The sequence below is a fragment of the Balaenoptera physalus genome (genome assembly GCF_965194825.1).
Source record: "Balaenoptera physalus genome assembly, chromosome: 4".
Classification (NCBI taxonomy): domain Eukaryota; kingdom Metazoa; phylum Chordata; class Mammalia; order Artiodactyla; family Balaenopteridae; genus Balaenoptera; species Balaenoptera physalus.
In genome coordinates this window covers 21,586,625-21,609,488 of record NC_138891.1, presented here as the reverse complement: position 1 = coordinate 21,609,488, position 22,864 = coordinate 21,586,625, and the positions used below count along the sequence as shown (strand labels likewise).

At 42.7% G+C, this 22,864-nt stretch overlaps 1 long non-coding RNA gene across 1 annotated transcript; it reads left to right on the top strand.

Moving 5' to 3' along the window:
* The first annotated feature begins 407 nt into the window (after positions 1 to 407).
* LOC309660572 lies at positions 408 to 6,011 on the top strand. The gene is made up of 2 exons (XR_014263476.1): positions 408 to 554; positions 614 to 6,011. It is a non-coding gene; the product is annotated as an uncharacterized lncRNA (long non-coding RNA).
* Positions 6,012 to 22,864: the final 16,853 nt, after the last annotated feature.

Sequence of the window (22,864 nt, the reverse complement as noted above, 5' to 3'; positions counted from 1 at the left end):
CAAGAAGGTTTGTGGCAGCATTGTCAAAGATAGAAAGAACATTATTGTCCATCAACAGAGGATTAGTTAAATAAATTATGATGCATCCAGCCCGTGAAAGATTGAGCAGCCATTAAAGTTAAAGAAGCAGATCTGTATGTGCTGACGTGGAAAAATCTCCAAGATGCATTGAGTTAAAAACACAACATGACAACAATGAGATACCACTTTATACCCATTAAAATGGCTAAAATTAAAAATACTGACAACACCAAACATTTGTAAAAATTTGGTACAACTACAACTTATACACTCTACCAGTGGTTGTATAAAATGGCACAACCATTTTGGAAAACAGTTTGGAGGGTTGTGTTTGTCTGTTTTTTATTTATTTATTTATTTATTTATTTTTCTCTGTGTTGGGTCATCGTTGCGGTGCACAGGCTTTCTGTAGTTGCGGTGAGCGGGGGCTACTCTTCATTGTGGTGTGCAGGCTTCTCATTGCAGTGGATTCTCTTATTGCGGAGCACAGGCTCTAGGTGCGCAGGCTCAGTAGTTGTGGTGCGCAGGCTTCAGTAGTTGTGACTTGCAGGCTCTAGAGTGCAAGCTCAGTAGTTGTGGTGCACGGGCTTAGTTGCTCCGCGGCATGTGAGATCTTCCGGGACGACCAGGGCTCAAACCCGTGGCCCCTGCATTGGCAGGCAGACTCTTAACCACTGTGCCACCAAGGAAGCCGTGTTTGTTTGTTTTTAATAAAGTTAAACATGCACATAAGCAGAGACCTAGCAAATCCACTCCTAAGTATTACCCAAGAGAAATAAAAATATATGTCCTCATATGTTGTACACAGATGTTGATAGCAACTTTATTTGTAATAGCTCCAAACTAGAAACAACTCAAATGTCCATCAGCAGATAAGTGGATAAATGGATTGTGGTATAACTATTCAACTATAAAAATGGTGTTCTTGGGACTTCCCTGGCGGTCCAGTGGTTAAGACTTCTCCTTCCAATGCAGGGGGTGCAGGTTCGAGCCCTGGTCGGGGATCTAAGATCCCACATGCCTCGAGGCCAAAAATACCACAAAACATAAAACAGAAGCACTATTGTAACAAATTCAATAAAGACCTTAAAATGGTCCACATCAAAAAAAATCTTTAAAAAAACGGTATTCTTCCTCTAGGAGTTCACCACTATGAACTTACATCTCCCAGTCAACAATAAAAAGGAATGCACTGCTCATATGCAACAACATGAATGAATCTCAAAATTATTATTCCGAGTGAAAGAAGCTAGAACAAAAAGAGTTCCATTTTTTGAAGTTCTATAACAGGCAAAACTAAGCTAAGGCAATAGAAATCTGACCAATGGGTTAGGGTTGGGGAGGTTTAACTGGAAGTGTCAACCGGGAACTTTCTGTGGTGACTGAAAGTTTCCATGTCTTGATTGGGATTTGGGTTATAAGGGTGTACGCATTATCAAAAGTCAGAAAACTCTTAAGATTTGTGCATTTTATTGAATGGAAAATATTCCTTAATTTGGAAAAAAGAAAAGAAAAGAAAGGAAAAGCTAAGCCATCACAACAGGAGTCATGAGGAATTTGAGGGAGAGGGGGCTGCCCTGGGGACCCCAGGGAGAGGTGCGCTCTCATAGTGGTGAGCTCCTGGGGGCAGAACCCCATTGGATTCTGCACTGTTCTTCTCTCCACCCTCAGTGCCCAGTACAGGACAGGGCAGGACAAGTATTTACAGAGCACCCCAGGGAAGGGGGAGACCATGAGACGGGCACCAGGTGCTCTGAGCCTCACAAACAGCAGAAAGGACAGAATGTGATGGGGCAGCCCTTGGAGTGATGCCAAGTCAGAGCTCAGGAGGGCGAGTTCTGTGGGCCTGCGAGAAGGCTGAATGTGTAGACCCCAAGGCTCCCATCCCTTGTCCCTGCTGGTGCTTGGGGCTGGGCTGCAGCAGCTTGTTCTGGTAGATTTGGAACAAACACGAGAGCTTGGAGGTGGCCTAGTAAGACACACTGATCCTCTCATGGCTAGCCGAGCCCAAGGACTCCCTGGCTTTCCCACCATACATACCCTCTGAGGCTTCTTATCTGGTTCCTGTAAGTCTTGGCCTCCAGCCCATCTCCTGGCAGAGGGTCGTCTCAATCCCAAACACCCAGAACCTCTCCCCTCGATATCCTGAAGTCCATAAACTTTCAGTGAAGCAAGGCAGATCCCTTGCTGCTGCAGTTTTCAGTCCCAGAGCAGCGATTCCTGAAATGACTGATTTCACCTAGTACACGTGCTCCGGTATGAGAAGAAATCACAACAAAATTCTCATATAATCTTGGAGGGAAAAAAAAGGCATTTTTAACTATGACCTCAATCACATTCCATAAAACAAAAACTGATAAATTCAACTAAATTTTAAAAATCTTAATTTTTATAAAAATTCATTTATTTATTTATCTTTGGCTGCCTTGGGTCTTGTTGCTGCGCGCGGGTTTTCTCTAGTTGCGGCGAGCGGGGGCTACTCTTCGTTGCAGTGCACGGGATTCTCATTGCAGTGGCCTCTCTTGTTGCAGAGCACGGGCTCTAGGCACACGGGCTTCAGTAGTTGTGGCACGGGCTTAGTTGCTCCTCGGCATGTGGGATCTTCCTGGACCAGGGCTTGAACCCGTGTCCCCTGCATTGGCAGGTGGATTCTTAACCACTGCGCCACCAGGGAAGCCCTAAAATTTTAATTTTTAAAGTGTTTTTTTTTTTTTTTTCTTTAATTTCTCTTTGGTCGAGCCGTGTGGTATGTGGGATCTTAGTTCCCTGAACAGAACGGTGATCGAACCCAGGCCCTTAGTAGTGAAAGCGCTGAGTCCTAACCACTGGACACCCAGGGAATCCCCTAAAAAATTTAATTCTTGCCTGTAAAACCTGTGTAAACAAATTCAGAAGACAAGTAGCAAACTGGGAAAATACTTTAAAATTCATATAACAGAAGAAGAGCTTAATTTCTCTAATATAAAAAGAGATCCTCTAAATAGGTAAAGAGCAACCCCTAAATTTTAAAATGGCAAAAGTTCTGAGAAGAAAATTATAGGTAAATGACTCTTAAAAATTAAAATATTCTCAGGACTTTCCTGGCGGTCCAGTGGTTAAGACCTCGCCTTCCAATGCAGGGGGTGGGAGTTCAATCCCTGGTCGGGGAGCTAAGATCCCATATGCCTCTCGGCCAATAAACCAAATCATGAAACAGAAGCAATATTGTAACAAATTCAATAAAGACTTTAAAAATTGTCCACATCAAAAAAAAAATCTTTAAAAACAAAGATTAAAATATTCTCAGTCTTACAATGAGAGAAATAAAACTACGTAAAACTGGTGATAGTCAAAAATTATTTTTACCTAAAATTCACGGCAATTTCATATGGCTAACATTAATACAAATTAAAACAACATTGAGGTACTAGTTTCATCCTTTCGTATTGGCAAAGATTTATGTTGGCAGAACTGTAAAGTAACACAGACCTTGAGGGCAGAAGGCGGACTCATACAATCTCTATGGAAGGTGATTCAGCAGTTGTCTCTCAAACGACAAACGTAAATACCCTTCGACCCAGCTATTCCTCCACTAGGAAATGACTCTACAGCTCTACTCACATACTTGAAATGTACACAGTTGTTTGCCACATTGTTTGCAATCTCAAATGATTAGGAAAAAACTAAATGCTCGTCCATTGGTAGCCTGGTTAAATAAATTATGGTACATTCACACACACACACACATACAACAAAGCAACAGAAAAAATAGAATGAAATGATCTCTAAGATACACTGATAGATTTTTTTAAAACCATACACACAAGGTTCAGAACAATGTGTTATCATCTGGGTAAACAAATATAAACGTGTGCGTTATGGTATCTGGAAGAACTGAAGATGTTTGTTTTGCCTAGAAAGGGGACCTAGGGTGAATGAAAAACAGAGGTAGTAGGGAAACATTTCACTAAATATTGTTTTGTGCCTCTTGGATTTTGAACCCTGTGAATAATTACCCATTCAAAACAAACAACAAACAAAACAACCAGCCCTGGCAGGGCTCTCAGTATATCCTATCAAATACCTCACTCTAACCAAGGCATTAGCGTAACAAGAATTAGAAAGATAGATAATCTCAGCAATTCGGGGTCCCTCCTCCAAAAGTCTGCTCTATTCTTGTTTTGTGTATTGTCCCGGGACGTTATGACCGGGCAAAGGTTTGTGGAGCCATTTGGTAACACTAGACTTAAGATCTTAAGCAGATGCTAGTCTGAGCTTCCTGAGCTCCTGCTGGGCTGGCCCTGGCCCTTGAGGAATCAATGAGGCAGGAAGCCAGGGACCTGGTGGCAGGAGCTTAGAGGCAACCTGAGGAGTCAAAACGAATCCAAGCTGGAGACTGAGTTTAGAGACAAGGTAGGAAAGCTGCAAAGTGAGACTGGGGAGCAGGCTGCCAAGAGACAACAGGCCAGCTAAGCCTGAGAAGGTAATCTGCAGTGGACCAGGAAGTCCTCCTGGGTCTGGGAGCCAAAGCGGGGAAGCAGGAGTGGCCCCATTAACCATCACTCCCAGGACCCACGTTTGTGCTTCCCATGCCTGCAACTCAGCTCTGCATGGCTGAAGGTTCTGGCCCCCAAAGGGGCTGTGTTCTAGCCAGGGTAGCACAAGCAGGGTCCCACTGAACTACAAGCCACAGCTCCTCCTCAGGGTCCTGCCAATGAGAGGAGTCACCACACTGGCAAGAGAACTTGACCCTGCTGAGCAGATGGAGGTAGAACTGCTTTTCCACCGTGACGGGGGTGAGGGGGTGGGAACCCACGTGACCCACATCAGTGCCCCTTGGTACCCCCTGTGAATGGACACGTGTAGCAACCCCGTCCTCGAATGGTTATGATTATATTGACTGAAAAAACTGCAAAAATTCTCAACCTAAAAGTTGAGAGTTATGTTTTATTTGGCAGACCTTATGAGGACTTCAAGCCCGGCAGGCAGCCTCTCAGATAGCTCTAGGGACTGTTCCGAAGAGGGAGAGGAGGAACCAGGATATATAGGAGTTTTGCAACAAAAATCAGATAAAGAAAACCAGACACCAAGTTAATTTAGTGCTTTTCCATGTATGGGAAGATGCAAGAGTCAGGGCTCTTTGAAATCATTCCTTTGATATGCACCTTAGCTATGTAGGGCGTGTATCCTGTTCTTCCCATCCCCAGTCCCCTCAGGGTGTGCCGTTGGGGGCAGCTGTAGTGGCTGATGGCTTGATGGCCAACATCCTTTGTTTGCTGATATGGCAAGCAGCATTCTTAGTCCACAAGTAACAAGAGTCATACCACCAGGTAAGCTACAACCTGCAGAGGTGACCAATGAGGGTGAGTAAAATTTAAAGTAGTGGAGCAGAGAGAGGATAAGTACCAGTTGTAACCAAGAGATCAGATGCATGAATGGGGACTGTCCAATAAGCTCCTTCTGTTTCCCCTCAGAAAGAGAGACCTCCAGGAGCCAAGCAGGAGCTGCTCCCTGGACCTGTGGAGTAGAGAATTTGTACAGTGAAGTGGTCATGAGACTGTGCCTCTCATATCTCCATCTGCGGGAGTGTGTTTGACCATCACGACTTCCGTCAGGCCGCTCACAGTCAGTGACTGAGCACAACAGGGACCCCAAGGTGGGCCTGTACCCTGGAGACATGGGACTCTTCTGACAGGCAACTTCAGCTCAAGGACTCCTCATCAGCAGAGCCAGAACTTTTTTAGATGTGCACTGCCCTCTGAGACTTCGTGTCTACCCTTCCCCCTCCTTCCCTCTCCTCCACACAGCCTGATGCTCTCCCAACCTCTTCCTCCAGCTTCCTAACTGGTCCCCTCTCAGGTCTTTTCCCGGTGAATCTCTTGGGGTCTAACCTCATCTTGGCATCTACTTCTTGGAAGACAACAAACACAAACATTATTGCTATTGTGTATAAAACATAGTTCTGAGCTTCTTGGCAACCAAAGGAAAAAGCCTGTATTATTGTGCAATAATCATTAGTGCTCTTCATCAAATAATTCCAGTTCCCCCGCTTCCAGGCACATTGGTAAGATCGCTTCCTTGAAATAAGTTGCTCCAAGTCAATAAGGTTCTTGGGATCCTTTCTATAACCTTAACCCAGCCTTTCCTGACTAATATACATTGGTTCTTTTTATCTAATTCATTGTTTGCCAATAGCCACACTACTGCCATTTTGGATCAGACTATTCTTTGCTGTGGGAGACAGAACTTTGCATTGTAGGATGTTTAACAGCATCACTGGCCTCCACTTACTAGATACCAGTAGCCCTCCCACAGTTGTGACAACCAAAAATATCTCCAGACACTGGCAGATGTCACCTAGGGAACAAAATCACTGTCAGTTCAGAATCACTAACATAACTAATAGCAGCAAAACTTCTTCAAAAAGAGATAAAGTTTAAAATGGAATTATATAAATGCTCAATTAAAACCAGACGGTAGGGACTTCCCTGGTGGTGCAGTGGTTAAGAATCCGCCTGCCAATGCAGGGGACATGGGTTCGAGCCCTGGTCCAGGAAGATCCCACATGCCGCGGAGCCACTAAGCCCGTGTGCCACATCTACTGAGCCTGCGCTCTAGAGCCCGTGCTCTAGAGCCCGCGAGCCACAACTACTGAACCCATGCGCCACAAGTACTGAAGCCCTCATGCCTAGAGCCCATGCTCCACAACAAGAGAAGCCACCGAGCACACTGCAACAAAGAGTAGCCCCTGCTCGCCACAACTAGAGAAAGCCCGCACGCAGCAATGAAGTCCCAACGCAGCCAAAAATAATAAAATAAATAAATTTATATATAAAAAAAAAAACAGACGGTAGAAAGAAGAGGAGAGGAAAGAAGTAAAGAACAGGTACAGCAAAGAAAAAACAGTTACCAGCATGGTGGATATTAATCTGATGATACCAATAATCACTTTATTTTATTTTTTTATTTTGACTGTGCCGTGAGGCTTGTGGATCTTAGTTCCCCAAACAGGGATCGAACCCGTGACCCCTGTAGTGGGAGCGTAGAATCCTAACCACTGCACAGCCAGGGAATTTCCCCCCAGTAATCACTTTAAATGTGAATTGTCTCAAGCGAATGAGAAGGCAAGCCACAAACTGGGGAAAATATCTGGGAACCCTCTGCTTTCTGCTCAGTTTTTGCTGTAAGCATAAGACTGCCCTAAGAAATAAAGTATATTTTTAAAATAGTTTAAAAATGTAAGTGGGCTAAAAACACAGATTAAAAGACAGAGATTGTCCAAATGGACCAAAAAAAAAAAAAAAAAAACAAAAAACCTTCATCTAACATCATATTTAACAGTGAGAAACTGGATGTTTTCCCCCGATAATTGGGTACAAAGCAAGGATGTCTTTTCTCAACACTCTTGATCAACATTGTACTTGCAGTCCTAGCTACTGTAACACAAGAGAAGGAAATAAAAGATATGCAGATTGGGAAGGAGTTACAGATGACATGATTGTTCATGTGGAAAATCCCAGAACAACTTCTGGAGCCAATAAACAGGTATAGCAAGGCAGCAGTTCATACTGATATAAATAAATGATTAAATAAATAAACATGGATTGGCCTAGAGATTATCACACCAAGTGAATTAAGTCAGACATAGAAAGACAAATACCATATGATATCACTTATATGTAGAGTCTAAAATATGATACAAATGAACTTATTTACAAAACAGAAACAGACTCATAGACATAGAAAACAAACTTATGGTTACCAAAGGGGAAAGGTGGGGGGGAGGGGATAAATTAGGAGTTTGAAATTAGAAGATACAAACTATTATATATAAGATAGATAAACAACAAGGTCCTACTGTATAGCACAGGGAACTATACTCAATATCCCATAGTAAACTATAATGGAAAAGAGTATATCTACATGGAGCTGGAGGACTCAGACTCCCTGGCTTCAGACTATACTATAAAGTTACAGTCATCAAAAAAGTATGGGGCTTCCCCGGTGGCGCAGTGGTTGAGAGTCTGCCTGCCCATGCAGGGGACATGGGTTCGAGCCCTGGTCTGGGAAGATCCCACATGCCGCGGAGCGGCTAGGCCCGTGAGCCACAATTACTGAGCCTGCGCGTCTGGAGCCTGTGCTCTGCAGCAAGAGAGGCCGCGATGGTGAGAGGCCCGCGCACCGCGATGAAGAGTGGCCCCCGCTTGCCGCAACTAGAGAAAGCCCTCGCACAGAAACGAAGACCCAACACAGCCATAAAAAAAAAAAAAAAAAAAAAAAGTATGGTACTAGTTCCCCAGTGGCCTAGTGGTTAGGATCCCAGGCTTTCACTGCAGTGGCCCAGAGTTAAATCCAAGGTTGGGAAACTGAGATCCTGCAAGCTGCATGGTGTGGCCAAAGAAAAGAAAACAGTATGATACTGGCACAAAAAGAGAAATACAGAAATATAGATCAATGGAATAGGATAGAAAGCCCAGAAATAGGGGGCTTCCCTGGTGGCGCAGTGGTTAAGAATCTGCCTGCCAATGCAGGGGACACGGGTTTGAGCCCTGGCCCAGGAAGATCCCACATGCTGCGGAGCAACTAAGCCCAGAGCCACAACTACTGAGCCTGTGCTCTATAGCCCTTGAGCCACAACTATTGAGCCCACGTGCCACAACTACAAAAGCCCGCGCACCTAGAGCCCCTACCCTGCAACAAGAGAAACCACCACAATGAGAAGCCCGTGCAGCGCAAAGAAGAGTAGCCCCCACTCGCCACAACTAGAGAAAGCCCGCACACAGCAACGAAGACCCAATGCAGCCAAAAATAAATAAATAAATAAAAATTTTTTAAAAAAAGAAGAAAGCCCAGAAATATGGTCAATTACTCTAAAACAAAGGAGGCAAGAATATACAATGGAGAAAAGACAGTCTCTTCAATAAGTGGACAGATACCTGTGAAAGAATGAAATCAGAACATTCTCTAACACCATACACAAAAATAAAGTCAAAATGGATTAAAGACCTAAATATAAGACTGGATACTATAAAACTCCTAGAGGAAAACATAGGCAGAACACTCTTTGACACAAATAGCAGCAATATCTTTTTGGATCCACCTCCTAGAGTAATGAAAATAAAAATAAACAGATGGGAACTAATTAAACTTAAAAACTTTTGCACAGCAAAGGAAACCATAAACAAAACAAAAAGAAAACCCACAGAATGGGAGAAAATATTTGCAAACAAAGTGATTAACAAGGGATAAATCTCCAAAATATACAAATGTTAGTGCAAGTTCATGTACCCGGTGCACAGTGAGGCCAAACAAACCAAATGTCAGAGTTTGGAGCAGAGAAAGGTTTATTGCAGGGCCACGAAAGGAGACGGGTGGCTCATGCCCTAAAAAGCCCCGAGCTCTCTGAAGGGTTTCAGCAAAGCATTTGTAAAATCCAGGTGAGGGAGTGGGGGTCCCAGGGTAAGTGATCAGCTGGTACACACTTCTCTGATTGGCCGAAGGTGAGGTAACCAGGCAGTGTCACAGGGGTTAACCTTATCAGCCCTTAGGCTCCAGGAGGCTATGTGCTCATGGTCATCAGGTAGTTAACATCTTCCATTTAATGGGGGGTTTTCACTTCTGTAAAACAACTCAGGAAATGTGCATCAAATACTGTTATCTAGGTACTTCAGAGAGGAGCTAAAGCAGAGGATATGGGGGAAGGCCTGTCCCGGGAAAGACCCATAGGGTTCTGCTGGGTTACACAAACAGCTCATGCAGCTCAGTATCAAAAAAATAAAAAACCCAACCAAAAAATGGGCAGAAAAAAACAAAAAAATGGGCAGAAGATCTAAATAGACATTTCTCAAAAGAAGACATACAGATGGCCAAAAACGCACATGAAAAGATGTTCAACATCACTAATTATTAGAAAAATGCAAATCAAAACTACAATGAGGTATCACCTCACACCGGTTGGAATGGCCATCATGAAAAAGAATACAAATAATAAATGCTGGAGAGGGTGTGGAGAAAAGGGAACCCTCCTATACTGTTGGTGGGAATGTAAATATTCTCCACTATGGAGAACAGTATGGAGGTTCCTTAAAAAACTAAAAACAGAACTACTGTATGATCCAGCAATCCCACTCCTGGGCATGTATCTGGAGTAAACCATAATTTGAAAAGACACATGCACCCCAATGTTCATAGCAGCACTATTTTCAATAGCCAGGACATGGAAGCAACCTAAATGTCTATCAACAGATGAATTGGTAAAGAAGATGTGGTGTATAAATAAACAATGGAATATTATTCAGCCATAAAAAAAATGAAATAATGTCATTTGAAGCAACATGGATGGACCTAGAGATTATCATATTAAGTGAAGTAAGTCAGACAAAGACAAATAACATATGATATCACTTACATGCAGAATCTAGAAAATTGATACAAATGAACTTATTTACAAAACAGAAACAGACTCACAGATTTAGAAAACAAATTTATGGTTACCAAAGGGGAAAAGTGGGGGGGAGGGATAAATTAGGAGTATGGGATTAACATACACACACTACTATATATAAAATAGATAATCAACAAGGACCTACTGTATAGAACAGGGAACTCTTCTCAATACTCCGTAGTGAACTATATGGGAAAAGAATCTGAGAAAGAATGGTTATATGTATATGTATAATTGAATCACTTTGCTGTGCACCTAAAACTAACACAACATTGTAAATCAACTATACTTCAATAAAAAATAAAAATAAAATAAATTAAATAAATACATAAATAGGAAAGAAGTGATAAATCTCCTTTGCAGAAGAATTCCAGATAATTTATGTAGATATTCCCCTGTGTTATGGGTTGAATTGTGTCCCTCAAAAAGATATTTTAAAGTCCTAAACCCCAGACTTTCTGCCTGTGACCTTCTTTGGAAAGAGTTTTGCGGATGGAATCAAGTTAAGATGACGTCATTAGGGTGGGCCCCAATCCAATGTAACTGGTGTTTGTATCAGAAGAAGAGAAGGCCGCAAAGACAACAGGGGGAGAACACTGTGTGCCAGTGGAGGTAGACTGGAGTGATGCATCTACAAGCCTGGCAATGCCAAGGGTCGCCAGCAGCACCTGATGCCAGGAGAGAGGCATGGAGCAAATTCTCTCCTAGAGGCTTCAGTGAGAACATGTGGGAGAATAAATTTCTGTCACTTAAAGTCACCCATTTATGGTACTTCGTTACAAAACCCTAGGAAACTAAGTCATTCATCAAGGAGCTAGAGCATAATTCCCCAGTCCTTAAGTGTGTGTTGGGCATAGTGGTTTCCTTCCAAAGAGCACAGTGTGGAAAGGGGGAAAAGAGTAACTTTCCAATGGAGAAACCTGACAGACATGACCTCAGCCAGTTGATCAAGGTCAGTATCAACAGAGATAACTCATGTTGATAGTGTGCACCTTCATATGATACAATGAATATTGGACTTTATCTTTGTGGTCTTCCTCGCAAGAACCCATAACTCCAGTCTAACCATGAGAAAAACACCAGACAAATTCCAACAGAAAAACATTGTACAAAAGGGACTCATGCTCCTCAAAATCGTCAAGGTCATCAAAACCAAGGAGAAATTCTCACAGCCAAGAGGAGCCTTAGGCATGATAACTCAGTGTAACTCAGTGTAATGGGATCTTGGATCAGAAAAAGGACATTAGGTAAAAATTAAGGAAATCTGAATAAAGCATAGTTAATGATTAATGATTATTTATCAATATTGGTTCATTAATTGGAGCAAAAGTACCATATTAATGTAAGACATTAATAGTAGAGGAAGTTGGGTATGTGGGAACTCTCTGTACTAGCTCCTCAATTTGTATGTAAGTCTACAACTGCTCTAAAAAATAAAGCGTATTTAAAAAAAAAAAATTTTTTTTAATGACAAAAAAAGCCAACGCTGCAAATATGTCAGTATTCTCCAAACTATAAAGGTTGACAGATTTTTTTTTAGAAAAGAGATCAAATTTTCTCTGGTGCTCACTCAAAGAAACTTTGGCCTTGGCTCTTCATACCAGTGCTGGTGGTCGCTGTAACAGGGCCACTTGTCTTCTACTGAAGCTTTGTGTTTTTCGTGACAGGACTGTTCCCTGTGTCACTTGATGACTGTAGATGAAAGATCAGGGCCAGAAAACCAATCTGACCAGGTGATCTCTTAGGAATATGCAGAAGTAATAAACTATTCTAGGTAACACACAGAACTTGCTATGTAAGCATTTTAATTATAATGACTCTTTTTATCCTCACAATATCCTTATAGAATAAATATCATTAATTTCCCACATTACATTATGGAAACTAGGGCACAGAGAACTTTAATAACATGCCCAAATCATATAGCAAGTAAATAACCTAGCTGGGATTCGAACCCAAGCCAGCTAGCCCCAGACTCTGGATCTAGACATTATAGCATACTGTGGGAAGCCAAAATGTAATAGAGAATTTCATGATAACTTATGAAATCAGGGGAAAAGCGTGGCTGGAGGGATTATGCAAGTCATAATAAACTATTCCAATCCTGTTACTATACATTTGTATAGGAAGCATAACATAGGGATCAAATCAACTATACTTCAATAAAAATAAAAAATAAAAAACAAAGCAAAACATAGGGATCAAAAATGTGGGCCCTGGAACCATACTTCCAGAGCCTAAATCCCAGCTCTGCTACTTACTTGCTGTGTGAACAAAGCAAGTTACCTTCTGTGGTAGCCAGAGTAACGGCCCCTTCAAAGATGTCCATGTCCTAATCCCCAGAAACCGAGAATATATTAGATTATATAGCAAAGGAGAATTAAGGTTGCAGGTGGAATTAAGGTGGACTAATCAGCTGGCTTTAAGATACGGAGGTTGTTCTGGGTTATGCAGGTAGGTCCAGTGTAATCACAAGGGTCCTTAAAAATGGATGAGGGAGACTCAAGTGAGATTCAGTCAGAGTCAGAGGAGATGTGACAATAGAAGCGAGATCGGAGAGATGCTATATGAGAAGAACTCGACCCACCATTGCTGGCTTTGAAGCTGGAAGGGGACCATAAGGCAAGCAATGCAGGCAGCCACTAAAAGCTGGACAAGGTCAGGAAACAGATGTTTCCCTAGATCCTCCAGAAGTAAAGCAGCCCTGCCTACACCTTGATTTTAGTCCAGTGAGACCCATTTCAAACTTCTGACCTCCAGAAAGCTAAGATAATAAACGTGTTGTTTTAAGCCACTGAGTTTGTGGAGTTTTGTTACAGCAGCAATAGGAAACTAATACACCTCTCTATGCCTCAGTTCCCTCATTTATAAAACGGAGAAAATAAAGTTATCTCATAGGGTTATGGTGATGATTAAAGAAAATACAGGTAAAACCCTTGGAAGAGGGCACAGTACATAGTAAGTTGCTCAAGAAATGCTAGAAAAATACTAAATATAAACAGTTGAGGGAAGGAACCACAGTGGATGCTAAAAATATTAGGTGAAATATTGTTCAGGAACAGGATGTCACAATGGTGACCAAAGGTTACCCCACAGTTTACATACTCATTGCAAAGGGGGAAGTGACTTTATGATGGAGAAATCTGCAACCACCACCTAAGCTCAGTCTTCAAACATAACATCACTGAAGGTGGGACCCCAGACGTTGATGTCCCTCCTGATAGGATGCAATTTAAAGTACAACATTGACTTTGAAATACTTCTTACTAAAAAAAGTTAACCTGAATCGAATCAAGCTACAGAGCTGACTTTCCATTTGCAGGAAATGCAAGGAATAGAGGAGGAAGTTAAATAACAACATGAAGAAACATTGAGATAAATCCTGTACGTGGGGATACTCTACAACTGTCCTTTTCTCTTCAAAACTGTTGTGTCATGAACCAAAGAAAAGGTTGTGAAGAGGTGGTTCTCGACTCTACCCGTCATTCAGGAGCCCAGGCCTCTCCCATCTGTGATGCTGCCATGGTTCACACTCCTCCTATAAGGAAGGAGAAGGGGGCAGGATGTTGCGGGATGGCTTTTAATACCACGCCTTAGAGTGGCATACTTCAGCTGCCACTTACATTTCTTTGGCCATCACTTCACCTGGCCCGTACCTAACTGGAAGAGAGCTGGGAGATGGGCCTGGACTCTTGAGAAGGTCAAGAAAGGGTTATGGTGACCATCCAACCAGACTCTCCACACACGTTAACACCACTTACCCCCAGTAATGCAGCGCTCAGCGTGGCCTCTGCCAGGCAGTCCTAAGCCATGCACACCTTCATTGCCATGGTATTCCTCGCTCTGAGATGGACCAGCAATCCAGGGTCCTCCCTTCCCCCTTCACCCCACACAGCCAGTCAGTCACAAATACCAGTGTCTACACCTTTACATATCGCTAAATAACCTTCACCTCTCCCACTGCAACTGCCAGAACCTAGTGCAACAGACTGTGATCTGGCCTCCCTTCATGCAAGGATCCTGCTCTTGGAGGAGCGGGCGGGAGGTGGGACTATATTCTTGTAACAGGCGGCAAGTGAGCAAATAAATGGGCAAGACAACTTAACTTGCTGTGAATAAGCCAGAGACTGAAATGGTAAAGAATGACTCTTTGGGGTGAGGAGGAGGAGCGAATTTATATCGGGCTGTCAGGGAAGGCTGCACTGAGGAGGTAGCTGTGGCAGAGAGAATCATCCAGAAAAGCAATATTCTTATTTCTGTGTGCTGTTGCAGAACCCTGCCACTCCCCCTTCAAGTGGTAGAGCCTGTGTTTCCTCCACTTGAACTTGCACAGGTGTTTCTTTTTGTTTGGGTTTTTTAAAAATATTTATTTATTTATTTACTTTTTGGCCGCGCAGCGTGTGGGATCTTAGTTCCCTGACCAGGGATGGAACCTGCGCTCCCTGCAGTGGAAGCCCGGGGTCTTAACTGCTGGACCACCAGGGAAGTCCCTGGACAGGTGTTTCGACTTGCAAAATTAATAAAGTACAATAGAAGCGATGCTATGTGACTTCTTAGGCTGGGTCATAAAAGACATCACAGCTTCCACCTGACTCTTTTGAGACCCCTTGAACAACCAAGGTCCCTTGCCTTCAACCCTGGTTTAACTAACAGACGACTGCCAGCCCCAGTGTGCCAGCCATGGAAGTGAGCCATCTTTGAAGCAGATCCTCAGATCTCGGTTGATTTGCCCCAGCTGTTGCCATGTGGAACAAAAATGCATCTTCCTCATCAAGCCCTACCCATATTACAGACAGATAATAAGCGAAATAGATAACTGCTGTTCTGAAGCCACTGAGTTTGGGGGTGTTTCATTAGGGAGCGATAGTACTGAGTTAAGTTCTAAATACTAAGGAGCCAGCCATGAAGAAATCTTCACAAAGCATTTTAAGTATTGCTAACAACAAATCCCATGGCTCTAAGGCAGGAACAAACTCGGCACACTGAAGGAGCAGGTGAGGCCATGTGGCTGAGAGGGAGAGCGATAAGACGTGTGGCTGGAGAGGAAGGCTGGAGCCATACCACGCAGAGCCTCGCGCACTGTGGTGAGAAGTCTGAAATGTATCAGAAGTTCTGTGGGAGCTTTTGGAGGGTTATGAGCAGGACAATAGCGGGATGGGCTTGTCCCTGAAAGATGGCTCTGGCTGCTCTGGGGAGAGTGATCTACAGCAGGACAAGAGTAGAAGCAGGAGGACCAGTTAGCCCATCACTGCAGTTGTTCAACACGAACACAACGGTCACTAAGCGGTGAAGAGAAGAAAATAGATTCTGGGCATATTCTGTAGACACAACAGGCCTTGTTCTTTTGTTTTTAATGAATTTTTTTTTTAAAGTATAGTTGATTTACAAAGTAGTGTTAATATCTGCTATACAGCAAAGTGATTCAGTTATATATATACACACACACATATATACCTTCTTTTTTATTTTTTTAATTTTTAAATTTTTGATTAAATTATTTATTTATTTATTTATTTATTTTTGGCTGCGTTGGGTCTTCATTGCTGCGCACGGGCTTTCTCTAGTTGCAGCGAGTGGGGGCTGCTCCTCATTGTGGTGCGCGGGCTTCTCATTGCGGTAGCTTGTCTTTGTTGTGGAGCACGGGCTCTAGGCACACGGGCTTCAGTAGTTGTGGCGCATGGGCTCAGTAGTTGTGGCTCACGGGCTTAGCTGCTCTGTGGCATGTGGGATCTTCCCGAACCAGGGATCGAACCCATGTCCCTGCATTGGCAGGCAGATTCTCTTTTTTTTTTTCCTTTTAAAAACATTTTTTTTTATTATGAAACATATCATACACACAGAGAATTATTTAAAACTTACATGTTCAACTTAACAACTAGGTATAAAATAAACACCCTTGCCACTATCACCCAGGTCAAGGCAAGAACATGGCCAACAGTCCAGAAGCACCCCCAGTTATAATTATTTTTCAGTTGAATTAGTTGTCAACACTTCAGATTCAGGAGATTTTATATAAAAACCCATTTTCTGGCCTCTCTTGAAAAATCAGACAATGCAGTCGCACTGGACCCACATCCAGCAGGCAGATTCTTAACCACTGTGCCACCAGGGAAGTCCCTATACCTTCTTTTTTTAAACATTCTTTTCCATTATGGTTTATCATAGGATATTGAATATAGTTCTCTGTGCTATAAAAGGACCTTGTTGTTCATTCATTCTGTATATAAAAGCTCACCTCTGCTAACCCCAACCTCCCACTCCATCCCTCCCCCAACTCCCTCCCCCTTGGCAACCACCAGTCTGTTCTCTATGTCCGTGACTCTGTTTCTGTTTCATAGGTTCATTTGTGTCATATTTTAGATTCCACGTATAAGTGATGTCATATGGTATTTGTCTTTCTCTTTCTGACTTACTTCACTTAGTATGATAATCTCTAGTTGCATATACAATAGGCCTTGTTGATACACAGGATGAGAGGTGAGGGATAAGGAAAAATGAAGGTGAACTTCTAGTTTTTTCTCTCAAGCAGTCAGGTGGATAACACTGCTACTGGCTGGAAGGGGAGGGCTTGGGGAGGAGCAGGGTTGGGGTGGGGAAACTTCCCTTTCCCTCAGGATATCCAATTTCAATGTGGTTGTAGACAGAATTTCAAGCTGCTTAAACAATGTTCACTAAGTTATGGGGAGGCGAGTATAGAGCTTCCGGGTCTGGTGGGGTTGGAGATTCTGATAACTACTTGACTTTCCTTAAGAGCTCCTTTCTGTTTGTTTGCCTATATAGCTTTGAGACCCTCCATGCAGAGTGTGGTTATTATAATTACTATGGCAAAGATCCCAGTTGGAAGCTAAAACACACCCAGAGGAGGAAATTGAACTCAACATGTAAGGGACCCAGCCAAGCACTTTCCCCAAACCGGATTCCATTAGCTAGTCTGGAGAAGAGTCCCTGAGTGACCACGAGAAGGGGACCAGGCCTTAGGTGCCTGCTGGAAGAGTGGCTAAGAAGACTCAGGGGAAAGAAGGATGAACTTCTGGAAGGACTCTTAATATAGGCAGAAGACCCAGACTGTTGGAAGCAGCTGCTGGGTCTCCTATGGGGAGAGGGAGGAGAAGGGGACATGGGGCTGCCCAGCAGCAGAGGAAGCAATCTCAGGCCAAGCCACACCTAGATGCCTTCCTTAACTTTCCTCTCCAGCCCGAGTTCCAGGAGCTTGCCTGGTCCACTCAATTCCCTCCCTCGTTGGAGGCATCTCTGAGGCTCAGAAGGAAACTGCTCTTCACCTGGTGTTCAGTGAGGGTCATTCACCTCCAGGCTTCATGGAAATCACCTCACAGGACCCCAGGTTGGTCGGGTCAACAGAGGGAAACAGGGTATCCAGCCAGGCTCTCTATACAGGCCAAGGATAGGCAATCACAACAGCAGGGACAAGGACACTCAGTGACCTGGACTGTCTTTGCTGATTCCCACTCAGAGTCCCAATTCTACTGATTCCTCTCTCCTGTATTTTTCAAGTTTGCTTCAACTTTCCACCCCATTGTCTCCTCCATGGGCCCACAGTACTTGCTGCCCAAATACTACTTCTTCCCACTCTCTCTCCAAAATATGGTAAAGGGTCTCAAGATTAACCATGAGCCATCAAACAGCCAAAGATAACTCATACCTGGGAATTGCTTCATTTATTCCATCAACAATTATTTATTAAGGTCCTACCATGGGTGACTGTTAAGGAGGTTATTGCAGTAATCCAAGTAAGAGATGATGGCGGGCTTCCCTGGTGGCGCAGTGGTTGAGAGTCTGCCTGCCAATGCAGGGGACACGGGTTCGAGCCCTGGTCTGGGAAGATCCCACATGTCGCAGAGCAACAAAGCCCGTGAGCCACAGCTGCTGAGCTTGTGCATCTGGAGCCTGTGCTCCGCAACAAGAGAGGCCGCGACAGTGAGAGGCCTGCGCACCACGATGAAGAGTGGCACCCGCTTGCCACAACTAGAGAAAGCCCTCACACAGAAACAAAGACCCAACACAGCCAAAAATAAATTAATTAATTAAAAAAGAAAAAAAAGAAAAAAGAGATGATGGAGACTTGGACCAGTATGGTAGTAGTGGAGGTGATGAGAGGTTGTTGGATTCCGGATATATTTTGAAAGATAGAGCCAACAGGATTCCCTGATGGATTGGACATGAGGTACAAGAGACAAAAGAAGAGAAAGATGCTTCCAGGTTTTGGGCCTAAGCATCTAAAAGGGTGGTGTTGCCATTTTCTGAGAGAGGAAAAAGAGCAAGACAAGCAAGTTGGAAGAACTAAATCAAGAGCTTGATTTTTGGACATATTAAATTTGAGATGCTTATTTAGACATTCCAGTGGCAATATTCAGTTAGCAACCTGGAGTTCCTGAGAAAGGTTCAGGCTGGAGATAAAAATTTTCAAAACCTTATCCTGCCTTACTCTGCTCATAAGCAAAAAGAAATGTTGGAATCAGAGGGAAACTGCAGAATTTCAACCAACAAATAGCAGGAAGCATAACACCAACCAAGATATCTAGAAATGTTGTGGTTGGCATTGTCTAACAGAGTTGGTGAGCAACTTCTCTCAGAGACTGAATGAGATCATGTATCTAGAGTTCTAAGCTCCTATACAATGGGCACCATCAGTGAAAGTGTCTGCAGTGGTCCCCTGCCCATAGAGACTGATGTAGGAATAACCTTACCCCCCTAAAATGGAAATGGACCAATGGCCTTTCTAGATCTCTTCTCTCGCAAGGTCAATATCACTATTTAAAACCAAACACCCTTTCCTCCCTCAATAAACTTTCTCCTCTCTTCCTTCACCTTGGCCTATCCCTTCTCCTACTTAGAAAATAAAAGCTACCATCCACATTAATGAGGACAAACAGAGGGTAGGGGTAAGGGAGTAAGGAATAAAGCATGACCATACCTAGCAATAACCAACCTTAAATTTCTTGTTATGTGTATTTTATTTTATTTTAATTTTTTATTTTTGTCTGGATTGGGTCTTCTTTGCTGCGCACGGGCTTTCTCTAGTTGCAGCGAGCGCGGGCTACTCTTCATCGCGTTGCCCAGGCTCCTCACTGCAGTGGTCTCTCCTGTTGCAGAGCACAGGCTCTAAGCGCACGGGCCCAGTAGTTGTGGCGCACGGGCTCCAGAGCGCAGGCTCAGTAGTTGTGGCACACAGGCCCAGCTGCTCTGCTGCATGCGGGAGCCTCCCAGCCCAGGGATCGAACCCGTGTCCCCTGAGTTGGCAAGCGGACTCTTAACCAATGCGTCTCCAGGGAAGTCCCTGTTATGTGTATTTAAAAAAAAAATTTTTTTTGCAGCTTCTGGAATTTATTTGGATTTGCTTCTTTTTTTTTTTAAATGTATTTTATTGAAGTATTGTTGATTGACAATGTTGTGTTAATTTCTGCTGTACAGCAAAGTGATTTAGTTATACATATATGTACATTCTTTTTCATATTCTTTTCCATTATGGTTTATCATAAGATATTGAATATAGTTCCCGGTGCTATACAATAGGACCATTTTGTTTATCTATTCTATGTATAATACTTTGCATCTGCTAATCCCAAACTCCCAATCCAACCTTTCCCCAACTCCCCCTCCTCCTTGGCAACCACAAGTCTGTTCGTTAAAAAATTTTTTTTAAATTATTGTTTTGTTTTAAGATATTTGCTGTCAACGTAATTGTCCTTTTATTGTTGGTTACTTGTTTTTCTTTCTGGATGCTTGGGTGTTCTTTCAATCTCTTGGATTTTTTTTTTAATAGACATTTTCAGAGTTTTAGACTCACAGCAAAATTGAGTGGAAAGTACAATGAGTTCCTATTTAACCCAGACCTCTACACACACACAGACTGTCTTTACTATCAACATCAGTCACCAGAGTGGTAGGTACATTTGTTACAATCGATGAACCTACATTAACACATCATTATCATTCCAAGTTTATAGTTTACATCAGGTTTCACTCTTGGTGTTGTACATTCTATGAGTTTGGACAAATGTATAATGCTATGTATCCACCATTATATTATCATACAGAATAGTTTCACTGCCCTAAAAATCCTGTGCTTCACCTATTCATCCCTCCCTCCCCAATAACCCCTGCCAACCACTCATCTCTTTACCATCTCAATGGTTTTGCAAAACTTTTTTGCATTCTTCTGGAATGTCATATACTTGGAATCATACAGTATGTAGCCTTTTAGGATTGGCTTTTTTCACTTAGTAATATGCATTTAAGTTTCCTCCATATCTTTTTACAACTTGATAGCTTATTTCTTTTAGCACTGACTATTCCATGTATTAATGTACAATGTACACATTGTGTGATGTACCATTGCCTGCTTACCCATTTACCTACAGCCTTCAGTAGTTGATCATGCATCTGTGTTGCTCTCAAGATGCTATTAATATAGTCTCCCTGTCTTCAATCTTCTGCAGTTTCCCTAAAAAAGACTGTAGGTTTGGGGAATTCCCTGGCGGTCCAGTGGTTAGGACTTGGAGCTTTCACTACAGTGGCCCGAGTTCAACCCCTGGTTGGGGAACTAAGATCCTACAAGCCATGCAGCACAGCAAAAAAAAAAAAAAAAAGACTATAAGTTTAGATTTATTTTTATTTATTTTTATTCTTGAGATTCATTCTGATTTCCGAACCAGAGAGTTCATATTTTTCACCAATTCTGGAAAATTTCTCAGGCATTTTGTGTTCGAATAATATCTCTTTTCTATTTTCTATATTCTTTTCTTCTGGAGCCCAGTTGTCTATGTGTTAGACCTCTCATTGCATCATTCATGTTTCCTAACATCTCTTTGTTTCTCTGTTTTGCATTCTTAATAATTTCTGCAGCTGTATCTTCTAGTTTATTAATTCCCTCTTCAGTTATATCTAATTTGCTTTTTGACCTGTTCATTTGGTGTTTTATATTTTTTAATTGTAAAAACACATAACTTAAAATTTATCGTCTTAACCATTTGTTAGCGTACACTTCAGTAATGTTAAGTGTATTCACATTGTTTTGCAACCAATCTCCAGAACTTTTCCATCTTGCAAAACTGAAACTTTATGCCCATTAAACAACAACTCCCCGCATTCCCCTCCCCCTGGCAACCACCATTCAACTTTCCGTCTCTATTAATTTAACTAATTTAGATACCTCATATAGGTGAAATCATACATATGGCATTTGTCTTTTTGTGACTGGCTTATTTCACATAGCATGATATCCTCAAAATTCATCCATGTTGTAGCATGTATCAGGATTTCTTCCTCTTTAAGGCTGAATAATCTTCCATTGTATGTATATAGCACTTTGTTTATCCATTCATTAATTAGTTGACACTTGGCTTGCTTCCACATTTTACCTATTGTGAATAATGCCACTATAAACATGGGTGTGAAAATATCTCTTTGAGACCTTGTTTTCAATTCTTCCAGATACATACATACTTCCAGAAGTGAGTTTGCTGGATCATATGGTAATTCTAGTTTTAATTTTTTGAGGAACTGCCATAATGTTTTCCACAGAGGCTGTAACATTTTACATTCCTACCAACAATGCACAAAGCTTCCAATTTCTCCATATCCTCATCAACACTTGTTATAAAGCACAACTGTCCTGGATCAACAAACATAGACAATTTTGAAATTCCTCATTTTTTAAAAAATTTAATTAATTAATTAATTTATTTTTATGGCTGTGTTGGGTCTTTGTTTCTGTGCGAGGGCTTTCTCTAGTTGTGGCAAACGGGGGCCACTCTTCATCGCGGTGCGTGGGCCTCTCACTATCGCGGCCTCTCCCATTGCGGAGCACAGGCTCCAGACGCGCAGGCTCAGTAGTTGTGGCTCACAGGCCCAGCTGCTCCGCGGCATGTGGGATCTTCCCAGACCAGGGCTCGAACCCGTGTCCCCTGCATTGGCAGGCAGATTCTCAACCACTGCGCCACCAGGGAAGCCCGAAATTCCTCACTTTTGAGGGAAGTCTCCAACCACCCCATTTGTGGTTAATTGTTCATTGGCCAACCTGAGCTATTGACTCCTAAATGGGGAGTTTCATGGATGTGTGACAATAACTAGTGGGAGAGTGTTTCCCCGCAGCTTCTGGAGATCAGTCCCCAGAGAAACCTGAGAATACAACTCTGGAGAAAAGTTGGAGGAGGAAGTGACTCCTGAGCAGCTGAGGACCACAGCTACTTCCTCAGGGTGACCAGAGATTAGCAGGTCCTTTGAACAGGTTTCTCTATTCCCTTCCATTCCAAGGACAAGAGTTCCTCTGCCGTTGTCAGAGAATAGACACCTGCTGTGTTCATCTAGAGGAGGATCCTAATCAGAGAATATTCAGCCTTTAGAAAATGGAATGAACTCCCTGGTGGCCCCGTGGTTAGGAATCCACTTCCACTGCAGGTG